The sequence below is a fragment of the Vombatus ursinus genome, unplaced genomic scaffold (assembly GCF_900497805.2).
Source record: "Vombatus ursinus unplaced genomic scaffold, bare-nosed wombat genome assembly UNPS02014837.1, whole genome shotgun sequence".
Lineage (NCBI taxonomy): Eukaryota > Metazoa > Chordata > Mammalia > Diprotodontia > Vombatidae > Vombatus > Vombatus ursinus.
In genome coordinates this window covers 524,794-537,252 of record NW_020954615.1, presented here as the reverse complement: position 1 = coordinate 537,252, position 12,459 = coordinate 524,794, and the positions used below count along the sequence as shown (strand labels likewise).

At 39.8% G+C, this 12,459-nt stretch overlaps 1 protein-coding gene across 5 annotated transcripts in view; it reads right to left on the bottom strand.

Annotated features, from left to right (window-relative positions):
• The window catches only part of ZNF638 (zinc finger protein 638), a 78,359-nt gene that overhangs the window by 65,151 nt on the left and 749 nt on the right, over positions 1-12,459 (bottom strand). Inside the window, exon 2 of one of the 5 annotated variants that reach the window (XM_027839907.1) lies at positions 11,694-11,896. The exons of the other annotated variants lie outside the window; for them this stretch is intronic. The gene's annotated coding sequence lies outside the window, so the exon portion shown is untranslated. The remainder of the gene's footprint in view (positions 1-11,693; positions 11,897-12,459) is intronic. 5 annotated transcript variants of the gene reach the window in all.

The window sequence follows — 12,459 nt, the reverse complement described above, 5'->3', positions numbered from 1 at the left end:
CTTTACGCACGTTATCCTGTAAATTGAAGAATAATATTAAACTAGTTAATCCATTCTTCTACCAGCCTAAATGCAGTCACCGAACTAATCTTCTATAATAACATTTTCATCATATCACCAGCCTATTCAAATTCTTTAATGACTCCCCACTGCCTACAGGACTGAAGTCCAAATTCTTTACAGACAATGTCAAGGCCCTTCACAATCTTCTTCACTCTACTACTTCAACACGATCACCCATTTATTCTCCACTCAAACCCTAGACTGTAACCAGACTGGTCTATTCCCAACCTTTGGCTCTATCGCACCTCATACAGAATAAGCACAAATCGGCATGATTTTCTTTTCTTTCTTTAAAAGGATCTAAGGCTTCAACAAACAAGCAAGAGATTTTGGGGTGCAAGAAGGCTCTGAAATTACACAACACCTATTGTAAGGCAAGCCCTGAAATGAAACGTGATTTAGTCATTTTAGTCCACATGATCAGCAAAAAGTCAGGGTCCTCCATCTTGGTTGTGTTCTGAAGACATCCCTCTGTCCTCTGGGAGCATAAAACTCCTCCTGGGACTTACTGTAGTTGATCTGGAAATATCCAGCCCTAGTACAGGTCTCTTGACATCTCCTGTCCCTCCAGGAGCAACAAATGAGATTCTCTCCACTTTCCCAGTTCTATTCCAAGACTCCCATATATGTATTTTTATGCAGTCTTTCAATATGTTATGTTTTAATTCCTGTTTAGTTACATCCACACCTCAAACATCTCCTATTAGCTTATTTCTTTGAATAATTCCTATATTTCTACCACTAGTTATGAATTTGCCTACCAAAAAGGTATACTAGAATGGAACTACTGTAGTCAATAAACAAGCTTTTATTATATTCTTGATTGTTCAGCTATCCACAGATTATCTGTCCAGTAGCCAAAATGGTACTGACCCTGTATAAGTGCTTAATACATACTTTCTGAAATGAAAGCAATGGTCTTTTACTGTTTTTACTGTCTCAGTATCTACTCTTAATCTCCACACAGGAAAAGTCTTTATCATGATGCTCTCTAAATCAGAGAGCATTTCTTTTTTTGTCATTTGAAAATAAAGTTGATTACTGTTCAAGTATCTTTACAAATCAGAAAATAGGTTTACATTTATATATTTCAAATCATAGCACTTAACTGAATTTTATGTGTGTATTAGTCATTTGGAAACTTTTTTCCATTGATTTAACATAGGTAGGCCCCTCCCACACCAACCTCCACTCAATACTTTCCTTTCTTTTTTGCTTATATATACTTCTTTAGCTCTAAGTCCCTCTTCCCAGGCTAAAAACCAGCAGCCCTAAGTACCAAGTCAACAATAAAGTTCCAAAGTTCATCTCAGCTATTTCAGAATATGTGAAAAGTGTGTTCTCCTAAAAATATGGTTGAAATGTGCTGTCTCAAAACAAAATGAAATTTAAGGACTTAGAATCTCCCTAAAATTTCCCCTTTACATTTTCCTTGGGCAAGGTGGTTTGCAATCTTTTTTCTGAATTTACATAAAAGTTTATTTCATTCTCCAGAATCAGGCAAAGTTGAAGAACGATCCTTATGATTAACATCAAAGTAGGTATAGGACTTGGACCTGGGATCATTGGTATAGGGAACTACTGCATAAGGAAACTTCCTACACCAAGCCCAAGTGACATCTTCTCTACTTCTTAGAGTGTCAATGTTGCTGAGATCATTGAGAACACTAAATTAACTTGCTCAGGACTACAGGGCCAGAATGCGTTGGAAGGTGGAACATAAAAAGTATCCTTTGCAATGCTCCAAAGATAGTATCATCAAACTTGAGGATAAAATCTGTTCAATGTGAAACAAAAGACAGCATTCTCTTCAAATACTTTTGATTTCAATTGTCTTCAAATCTCACAGAAATATTTGTGCTTCAGTTACCACAAACCAGGAAGCTAAACATTTTTAAAGTATATACTGTGTGCAGAGCACTGTGCTACACAGTGAAGTTACAAAATTTAGATACAAGGGTCGTCCTCTCCTCTCCTCCTCCTTCCCCCCCATAAAGTTTCATAGCCTATTTGGGGAATTAGACGTCCAAACAGCTACACTTAAGATATAGGTATACCAAAATTACAAAATGAAGTGTTATCTGAAGCCTGAGAAACACCAGAAAAGGCTGAGATGGCATTTCAGTTGGGGTTGAAAGGATGGATATCCCTTTAAATAGCCCCTTCTAGCCAACTCCTAAACTGTGCAGCAGAGTAACAAGCAAAGGGAACTTCCTGACAAAATGTTCTTGAACAAGTTGGTCAACGTATGTTTTTCATTTACTTCCATGCTTTTATGTAATGTTGGTGTGGTTTTAGCTCAACAGCTGCTTTTCTGAAATTGACTCAAATAGGTTAAATCTTGTTATTTTCTCATCCTGTCTTTCAGGTTCTTCAACTATTTTGGGTTCAAATATCAGTCAACCAATAAACATTTGGTAAAAATTACTGTATTTCAAGACACTGTGCTAAACATGGCTGTTCTCTCATTGTATATTTAACATACTATCTGGTTTTTATTTCTTTACTCATTGTAGCTAAATTTCCAAACTATTTAAGTGTAAAAATGATAATCAAGAAAACATAAGTGCTAATCCAGTTGGTTTTAAATAGCACTCAACTCTGTATCCACCTTGTTGGACAAGTTACTTACTGGAAAAAAAATTACACAAAATAAAACCAACTCAATAGCCTCTATGAATTACCAAGTAGAAAGTTACACAAAGCTAGGAAAAATAATAATAATAGCTAGCATTTACATAGCTCTTCATGGTTTGCAAAGGAATTTATGTTCTCTCATTAGGTTGTCACAACAACTCTGTAAAGTGCATGCTTTTATCACTATTTTACAAATGAGGGAACGGGTCACGGTGACTTGCCAAGTTACACACCCATTAAGTGGATGGGGCAGGCAGACACAGGCATTCCTGACTCCCTATTACACCAGTGGCGGCAAAGTCAAATAGAAAAGGAGGCCACTAATCTGCAGGTAAGAATCCCTGCACACTGGGCTGCCTAGTGATACTTTTAAAACATAATATTAACTATGTTTTATCGTAATTTTAGTCATTTTGTTAAATATTTCTCAATTACATTTTAATCTAGTTCAGGCTGCAGACAGGCCATGTGTTTAACATCTCTATGCTGTACCACCTACAATTACAAGCCATCACCAACTTTTTGAGTGTTGTTTTTAAGTTGGTTCCTATTAAAAAAAAAAGAAAAAAAAACTGGGGGGGGGTTTCAAAATATAAACAACATAAATTTATAATCATAATTAGAAAAAAAAACAGGCTTATGGAAATCCAGAAGGGCGACATTTTACACATTTATGAATGCAACATCAGACATCTTGGATAATCAATCACCAAGATAAAATCCAGTTATTTATGCTCTCAGACTTCAAACAATGATTAGTTATGTGGAAATTATCCAGAAATGAGACTCTACGCCAAAAGAATTTTCCGGATAGCTGAAGGCTTAATGCTTTATTTTATCCACATTTTGGTGGAAATGTTCTGAAAACCTAGTCCTTACCCAATATTCTCCCCTATGCGAACTTTCTATTCATTAGTCATCAAATATTCACAGTAATAAATACATTTCTGTGCCTTTTCTTGCACTATCTCCTTTTTTCAGGAAATGTCTATCCCTGCTCCTTCCTTCAAGGCTCAACTTGAGTCCTCCTAACCTGCCTGGTGACTACTGCTTCCACTGAGCTACATTCTTAAATATTTAATGCTAATTATAATCAAAACTAGGGTTACTCAAAGAACAATGAGGCGGCACATGGTGGGCATAAGAAAGTTGCAGCTTACTACCAATGATTCTGTGTAAAAAATTTAGCACATGTGCTGTCAGACACTATCGTGTCAATTGGTTTTACTTCACTATACTGTGCTTTTTTGGGGGGGGAGGAGAAAGAAAGGCTAATATCCAGAAATGACTGGGATGTAAAAACAAAAATAAAAAGCATTGTTATCATAAGCAGTCTTCAACAGTACTTTCTAACCTGTTGTGATTCAAAAATTTCTTTTCCTTATTAGTCATTTAGAACTGAGAACAAATTTTCTGTCATCACCTCTAGTGATGGGGATTTCCATTCCATCTTCTGCAGACTGCCCTCTCTTTCATCCCATTCTTGCTCACCTTCCATCTCTATCTATTGGCTATGTTCCTACACACATCCATGATCTAGCCATTCTGGCTATCCAGCCCCTCACATCTCTCCCCCATTTTAGGGCTAAGCCCCTTGAGAAAGCTGTGCCTGTCTTCTTAACTCTATAGTCTGGCTCCCCAAAGTTATCCCAGATCTCTACCACTGCCACATTTAACAGCCTTTTCTCAATCCTCATCCTTCTTAACCTCTCTCCAGCTGTTGCCGTCCTCAAAATCACCCTCTTTTTACACTCTTCACTTTTCTCTAGGGTTTCAGGATGTTGTTCTCTCCTGGTCTTCCTCCTACCTGTCTAACTGTCTGTCTCAGTCTCCTTTGCTGGATCTTCACTCAAGTCACATCTGCTAACCATGGGTGTCCCCAAAGACTCTGTCTTGTGCCCTGTTCTCTTCTCCCTCTATACTACTTAAAAATTCACTTGGTGATCTCATTAGCTCCCACAGATTCAATTATCATCTCTATGCTGATAATTCTCAACGATTTGTCCATCCTTAACCTCCCTCCTAACCTTCAGGTTCCCAATTCCAAGTGCCTACTGGAGATCTCAAAATGGATGTCCTATAAACATTTTAACATGTCCAAAACTCAAATCATTATCGTTCCCCTCCAAAACCTCCTTTCTTTCAAACTTCTCAATTACCCATGGTCATACTGGTCAGGGACATGCTGACTTAACCCAGATTTTCAGAAGACAGGAGAAGCCATATGACACAGTGCAAAATGCAGGGTGACCTTGGAATCAGAAGAAATGGGTTTGAGTCCCACCTCAGACACTTACTGGGCTGTAGTGAAGAGGGGGTGGGGTCCTGGAAGAAGGAAAGAAAGTTTTTTGCATAAAAACTACAGTAAGCAATTTGGCCTCATACTCTCAGATTTCACCCCAATTTCCCTGGTCAAAAAATTACACAAAAACAGATAAAAGTTCACTGTTCCCTGGGAAGTGGGGGCTCCCAGGAGAAGGAAGTTGCAAAAGCAAACAGAAGCACAAAGGGATCTTGGGAGGCCTCTGCCTGTAAAATTATTACTCCCTCACAAACTACCAATCTGACAGCAAGGAGTGTGCCGGTATAGGTTCCATGATGGGGTTCTCCATCGGCTATCCAACAGCACCCGGCAGAGGCCCTTGAATTTTTAAAATATTTTAATAATTGTATTTAATTATTATTGATTTCCTTAGTTATGTATCCTATAAGCATTTGAAAACATTATTCTAGAGTCCATAGACTTTACCAGGACTGTCAAAGGGGTTCACGTCTCTCACACACACACACACACACACACACACACACACACACAAAATGTTAAGAACCCCTGCTATATGAACGAAAGACACTGCCTATTCTAACTCAACCTTCTTTTATATAATGTTAAATCTAAAACACAAAACAGTCTTATATTCTTTCCAAACTTGTTAATAGAGATCCATATTAAATGAGTCAGTCAAATCCCATCAGCACTTATATTCCAGGACAACTTTAAAACAATTTTGAAAGAAATAAAAAACTACACAATTAGAAGGATATTCCTTGTAAGGCTACATCAAGCCAATACAGTCAACAGTAAACATGTTATTATTCCCCAAATTAATATTCTCATCCAAACGCCAATAGGTTACACTTTGTAAAGATAAAAAGATTTATCACCTAGAAAAACAAGCAAGTTGTCAAGAGGAGCCAGAAAAATAAAATTGATAAAGGAGGCCTTGCAAAATTTCAAAATATACTCCAACTGAGAAATTATCCAGATAATTAATGACAGCAGACATTTATATGGCACTTTAAAATTCTGCAAGGTGCTTTACATACGTTGCCTCATTTGAGGTTCGACAACTACTACTCCAATCGAGATGGACATGACAAATATCACTCCTACTTTACAAACGAGGAAATTGCAATTCAGAGAAGTTTAAGGGACTCATCCACAAGTCACAGAGCAAATGGCAGCACAGAGCCCCCAACTTCCTTATGCCAAATTCAGCACTGTATCCACTGTGCTGCTACCCTGCTCATTGAAAAATGGGGGGAAAGGCAGATCAGTAGAACCAAATATGAAGTCTAGAAGAGTAAAAAATGTGTGAAAGATCAGTATTCACTCATTAAAAGCATTGGAAAAATTAGATGACAGCATAAAAAATGTCTATGTTGAGCATAGGAATTGGAAATGGAAAAATTTGAGAAATAGATCATTTAGTCCAATTGTCTTATTTTACTGATGAGAAAGGTGAGGTCCAAAGAGGGGAAGTTATTCCCCCAAATTATGGAAGAGGCAGTGGCACAACTGGGATTTAATTCAGGCCTCTGGATACTTACTGAACAAATGCAAGCAATCAGACATCCAACTCCTGAATTTTATTAAACAAAAGATGTTATACTACAGAAAATGATACATTCAATATAAAGAAACAGACTGGGAAAACTTCATGGCAAATTGATCTGATAAAAAAAAAATCTGACATTTAAAAAGTATTAGGGAGTAATTAATTCCCATTTCCCCCAACTTAAAAAGTATCAACGAGGAAACGAGCTGTTAAGTCACTAGAAAAACTCCAAACTCTAACAAATTCAAGAAACAAATTAAAACAACCTCAATTTGGCAAAAACAGTAAACATATATGCATGTATGTGCATACATATATGTATATATTCAATACTGGGAGAAGCAATTAGCTTCTATTTTACAGATCAGGAAACTAAAATTCAGAGGTAAATGACAGCACCTGGAACCAAACCGTATTTTGAACCTAATTTTCGCCCAACTTTGTCACCTCAATTGATCTTACTGGTCTTACTTTATACAAAACTTTTGATCTTATGTAATCATTATCAATTAATCACAAAATATTTCTTAAGGACTTGTCTATCAGGATGACACTGAGGCTTCAAATCTGGGTGACTCAAAGACAGTGAAGTCTTCACATACAATGTTATTAAAAGGGACATAAAAGACAGAGCTGCTTTACTTGGAATAGTGAAAAATTACAAACAACCTATGTTGTCTATAACATCCAAAACCTGCTTTTAGAGTTCCCTTTCACCTTTATACTGTATTCAGCCCCTATGATAGCTGGACTGATACTCAATTAATACATCATAATATCCCAAATTAATTTGTGGAAATTTCCACATCAAGTTTTAGGTAGTCCTTCCTATTAGAGGTGCTGATATCAACCATGAGAATACTGAATACTGTAATTTAGCATACTTAAATGAAATATCTTTAAAAGCAGAAAAAAGGAGCCCTTTGCCCTATTATCCAAACTAGGAGAGTTTCTGCACATTCCCAAACAAGTAGGATTAGCAATAGGTACTACAAAGCCCACCTTGAGCTCTATTATATTCTTTCCCAGGCATGGCCTGGCGGGCTCTATCCTGGGCCCTCTTCTCTTCTCCCTCTGTACTATTTTACTTGTGATCTCCTCAGTTTCCATGCAATCATCTCTGCACTGATGATTTTTGGATCTATTTGACCTGTCTCCTACCTCCAGATTCACATCATTGTCTCTTGTCCATCTCAAACTTGATGTCCTGCAGACATTTTAAACTCCACATCCCCCACCCCTTCTTTGATACCATCACCACTCTGGTGCTGTCTTTATCTCACCTCACATACGGATTATTTCAATAGCCTGCTGGTGGGTCTGCCTGCCTCAAATCTCTTCCTTCCTCAGTCCAGCCTCCACAGTGGTCAAATTAATCTTCCTTAAATACAAATCACAACCATGTTAGTAAACTCCAATAGCTGTCACCTCCAGGATTAAACATAAAACCATCTGTTTACAATTCAAAGCTATTTATGACCTGGCCACTTCCTACCTTTCTAGTTTTCTTGCATCTTACTGTATCCCTGCCCCCACCCCCCATGAGTACTCTGGTTCAGTAACACTGGCCTCCATTCCTTGAACACGACACTCCGTTTCCCAAATCCCAACTAGCCACCCCCCCATACATGGCATTCTCTCCCTTCATCTCTGCCTCTGGGCTTCCTTCAATTCCCAGCTAAAATTCCACCTTCCATTCGAGGCCTTTCTTGATCCCCTTAATGCTAATGCCTCCTCTGCTCTCTATCTCCAATTTATCATCTTTCTCTTGCTTATTTATTTGCATGTTGTCTCTCCTATTAGACTGAGCTCCTCAACAGCAACAACTTTTTGCCTTGCTTTTGTAACCCCAGAACTTAGCACAATGCCTGGCATATATAGAAGGCTGCTTAACTGACACTGGGATCCTTGGCTCAGTAAAATGGCAGTTATTTACTGATAGGGAAAATAGATAATGGAGATGAGAAGAATAAAAAAAAAAATGCAGAAAGGCAAGCGTCCGGTATCAAGACAAAAGGACTACCTTCTTAAGGGGATCTTTAGAAGTAACAATATCCTAGACTTCCGGGTCACGCGTGTGGCCATGCTCTCAGTCAACTGACCACACGTGCCACCGCCTACTCTGTTCTGTTCCTTCCTTTTTTCTCTAGGGGGACTGGGAGAAGCAGGGGCCTACCAGAACAAGGACAAGTGGCTGACATCTAGGCACACTTCAGTTTACAAAGCACTTTCACTTATGTCAGCTGAATGTAGCAGACTGGCTTGGGCCCCAGAGAGCTGGATTCAGATCCTTTCTCTGACACTGAGTGACGAAGAACAAGTCCCATAACCTCTGTGAGACTCAGCTCTCTCAACTGAAAATAGGGCTCCTAAGAGTATTGGTACCATCTGCCTCACAGCACCACATAAGACCTTTGGCTGTTACTATTGCCCCCAAGTCTCCATTCTTTAAGAGCCAATGGGGATGGGTGAGGGTGGTGAGAGCCAGGATCCATCAGTCATTGGGGCCCCACATAAAAGTCAATTGACTTCTCTCAGCCTCAGGTTGTTCAATGGGTGTAATGCCTGCACTACCATTTTAGAAGGTCCTGAGCAAATAATCAGTGAAGCTGACAGCACTGTCTACATAAATGCATGAAGTGGAGTCTTCTTTTGGCTTTAAGGACTCTGTAAACTAAGTAGAACAGTTATTATTATCCCCATTTTAGAGAGAAAAAACGAAGTACAAGGAAAGTACGGAGCCTGCCCCAAATTCTCAGAGAAGAAATGAAACTAGACAAAACATATTCTGACTCCAAGGACACCGCTCTTTCATCTTTAATGAGATCCCTTTCAGTTTTTAGGTCTCTCAATTGCGATCTCAAATCATTCTCAGAAAAATACATTAAAATATGATTGGCTAGCAAGCTATATTTATTTCTTGGTAAAATCTTATCTTTGACACTACTTAGTAATTTAGTTGGATTCACTATGTCTTACTTATTATGGAAATTTAACACATTTACTGTCTACTGTGTACACAGCACTAGGCTAAAAAAGCATAAAAACGACAAGATGACCCACATGGAGCTTACAGTCCAGTAGGGGAATACAATAAGGAAAAGCTATTAAAAGTATTAAAAAATGATCCTAGAAAATTCAACTCTATTTAACAAACTATTAACCACATCAATCAATGGCAAGATTGAAGATAAGGATTAAAGGTAAGAATGTCTTTAAGGACCAAGCTCCATGAACTAAATGCAGTGCATTGTTTGATCCACAAGACAAAGAGAATACATGTTAAGATTAAAATGTTTACTTCCAAGTGAAATGAGAACTGTTGCCTCTAGCACACATGATATGGGGGAGAGGTGAGAGATACAGAAACAACTATTGTGTGCCAAGGACTAGGAAAGTTCTGGAGAGAAAAAGGCGGTCACTTCTAAGAAGGGATCAGAGAAATCTTCATCAAGAAAAATGTCATCTGAGCTGGGCTTTCAAGATGAGGAACCAGACTTCTATAGGCAAGGATAGCTGGGAAAGCACTTCTGACTGAGACCAAAATGAAGGAAGCAAAAATGAATGGGAAGTAAACCAGCCCCTCCAGCATGGACAGGCTGTCGCTATGGCACCTGGTTCATGTTGGGCACTAACGGAGCACCCTCAGAGGGGAGGGTATATTCCAGCTAGGAGATTATAGGATTTAGACTTTGAAGAACCTGAAAAGAGAGGATCACAAGGGACTTCAAAAGTCAATCTGGCACAACATCCTGCGTGTACAGATGAAGAAAGAGTTAAGTAACTTGTCCAAGGCCACAGGTAGGTTTTAAGTATGTGTGTGTACACCCGTACACATGTGTGTACACACACACACACTTGTCACTAGCATTTATTTGTAAGGCTCTTTATAAATATGATCCTCACAATAACCCCAGGAAATAGGTGCCACTGTTACCTCCATTTCACAGATGAAGAAACTGAGGCAGAGAGAGGTGAAGTGACTTGCCCAGGGTTACAAAGCACTAAGTGTTTAAGGCAGAATTTGAACTTGGGTGGTTCCTGACTCCAGGTCCACCTACCTAGCTGTTTCTGGTTGATTAAGCCCTTGTAACAAAATAAACGATGGGGATGAATAGTAGAAATAGCTAAGTGGCATGGTGACTAAAATGCTGGGCCTAGAGTTGGTAAGACCTGCATTCAAATCTGGCCTCAATCACTTTATGAAGAGCTGTGACTCTGGGTAAGTCACTTAACCTGCCTGCCTCAGTTTCTTCAACTGTAAAATGGGGGGGGAGCCCACCTCCCTGGGTTGTTATGAAGATAAAATGAGCTGTTTGCAAAACATTTAGCACCATGCTTTGCACACAGTAGGCTTCTAATAAATGCACGTTTGTTTCCTTCCTTCCGGACAGAAAGGGGAAAGTCAGAGAGTTGATAAAGCTTTGAAAGAATTATCTTCTTGAGATATACTGAGTTTGAGATGCCATCAGGATATATATTAGATGGCAGGTTTGTACTGGGGGAGAGGGAGGGATAAGAGGCCTGAAGCTCAGGGACAAAGTCAGGGCTGCAAATACAGATTTGGGAGCAATAGGCATGAAGCAGATTTACTCCACTTAAGTGAATGATCAAAGACGGGCAAGAGAAAGAAGAGGACTGAGGACCATGAAGTTTGCAGAATGCATTAGCATTCCCCAGCATGTTAAGTAGCTGGGGAGACAGGCATGACGAGAGAAAACAGGTTCTAGAAAACCAAAAAAGGAAACCATGTATCAGGTGCTTAACATTGTGGCACATTGGAGTTTAAGTAGTAAACAAAAAGGAGTAACTACCATAACCTTGCAGGGGCTTCACACTCGCACTCATCGTACTTCGTGGGATAAATGAATTAAGTACTAATAAACGGCTGAGGCAAAGCGGACAGAAATTCCTAAGGTTGTTCTAATCGAGGACCACAGCAGAGGAAGAGTCTTCATGGAGACAGTGACCGTGGAGAACACGTGAGAGGAAAGTAGGGTTGGAAAGGCAGCTAGCTGGCTCGGTGGATAGAGCAGGCCTGGCTCGACAAAGACTCAGTTCAAATCAGACCTCAGACACTTCCTTGCGGTGTGACCCTGTGCAATTCACTATTTGCCTCAGTTTTCCCAACTGTAAAAGGAGGACAATAGCACTTACCTACAAGGGTTGCTGTGAAGATAAAACGAGACAACATTTGCAAAATGCTTATTCCAGGGCCTGAACTGTAGTAGACACTTAACAAATGAATGCTGGTTTGCTTCCTTCCAAGGCACGATGTCAGGTCGTCTGCATGACCTTGGACAAGAAACTTCACCTCTCTGGCAGTTTCTGGACTAAATGACGTCTAAGGTCCCTTCCAGCTGTGAAGTTCAATGACGAGAGCTATTATTACTTTAAGCTTCATACTCAGTTTTAGTTAAATAGGGCATCTGAAGGGTTTCATTTACGAGCCTAAAGATTCATCATTTTCTATCATTATGTAACTACAACAAATTCAGATCCACCCTTATGTAGTTTCCAAGAGAAAAATTCTTCAAAACAACAATGAAATGAAAAGTGATGACATTCTTTGGAAGAGACGCTTCCTAAAATGATGTTAAAATCCAAACATCTGCTGCAGACTCCCTGGAGAAACACTTAACATGACCAGAGAGAAGGTTAGAAACCCTGAGGATTCCCAGCTAGCTCTGCCAGATATTTAATTTGGTAATCCGCAAGGTCTCGGCCTCCTAGGACGCACAGCACGGGCTTCAGTCCGCGTATGTAGCTTTTCATGTCCCCTCCCCCGGCCGAGGCTGCCTGCACGCCCCTCGGAGCTCGGCCGGGCGCGCCACCCTCACCCCGGCTCCAGGGTCGCTCCGGGGCCACATCCGCGGGCGCCCTCGGCCAACAGTCACACACGCTCGGCCCCGGGGGGCTGCGC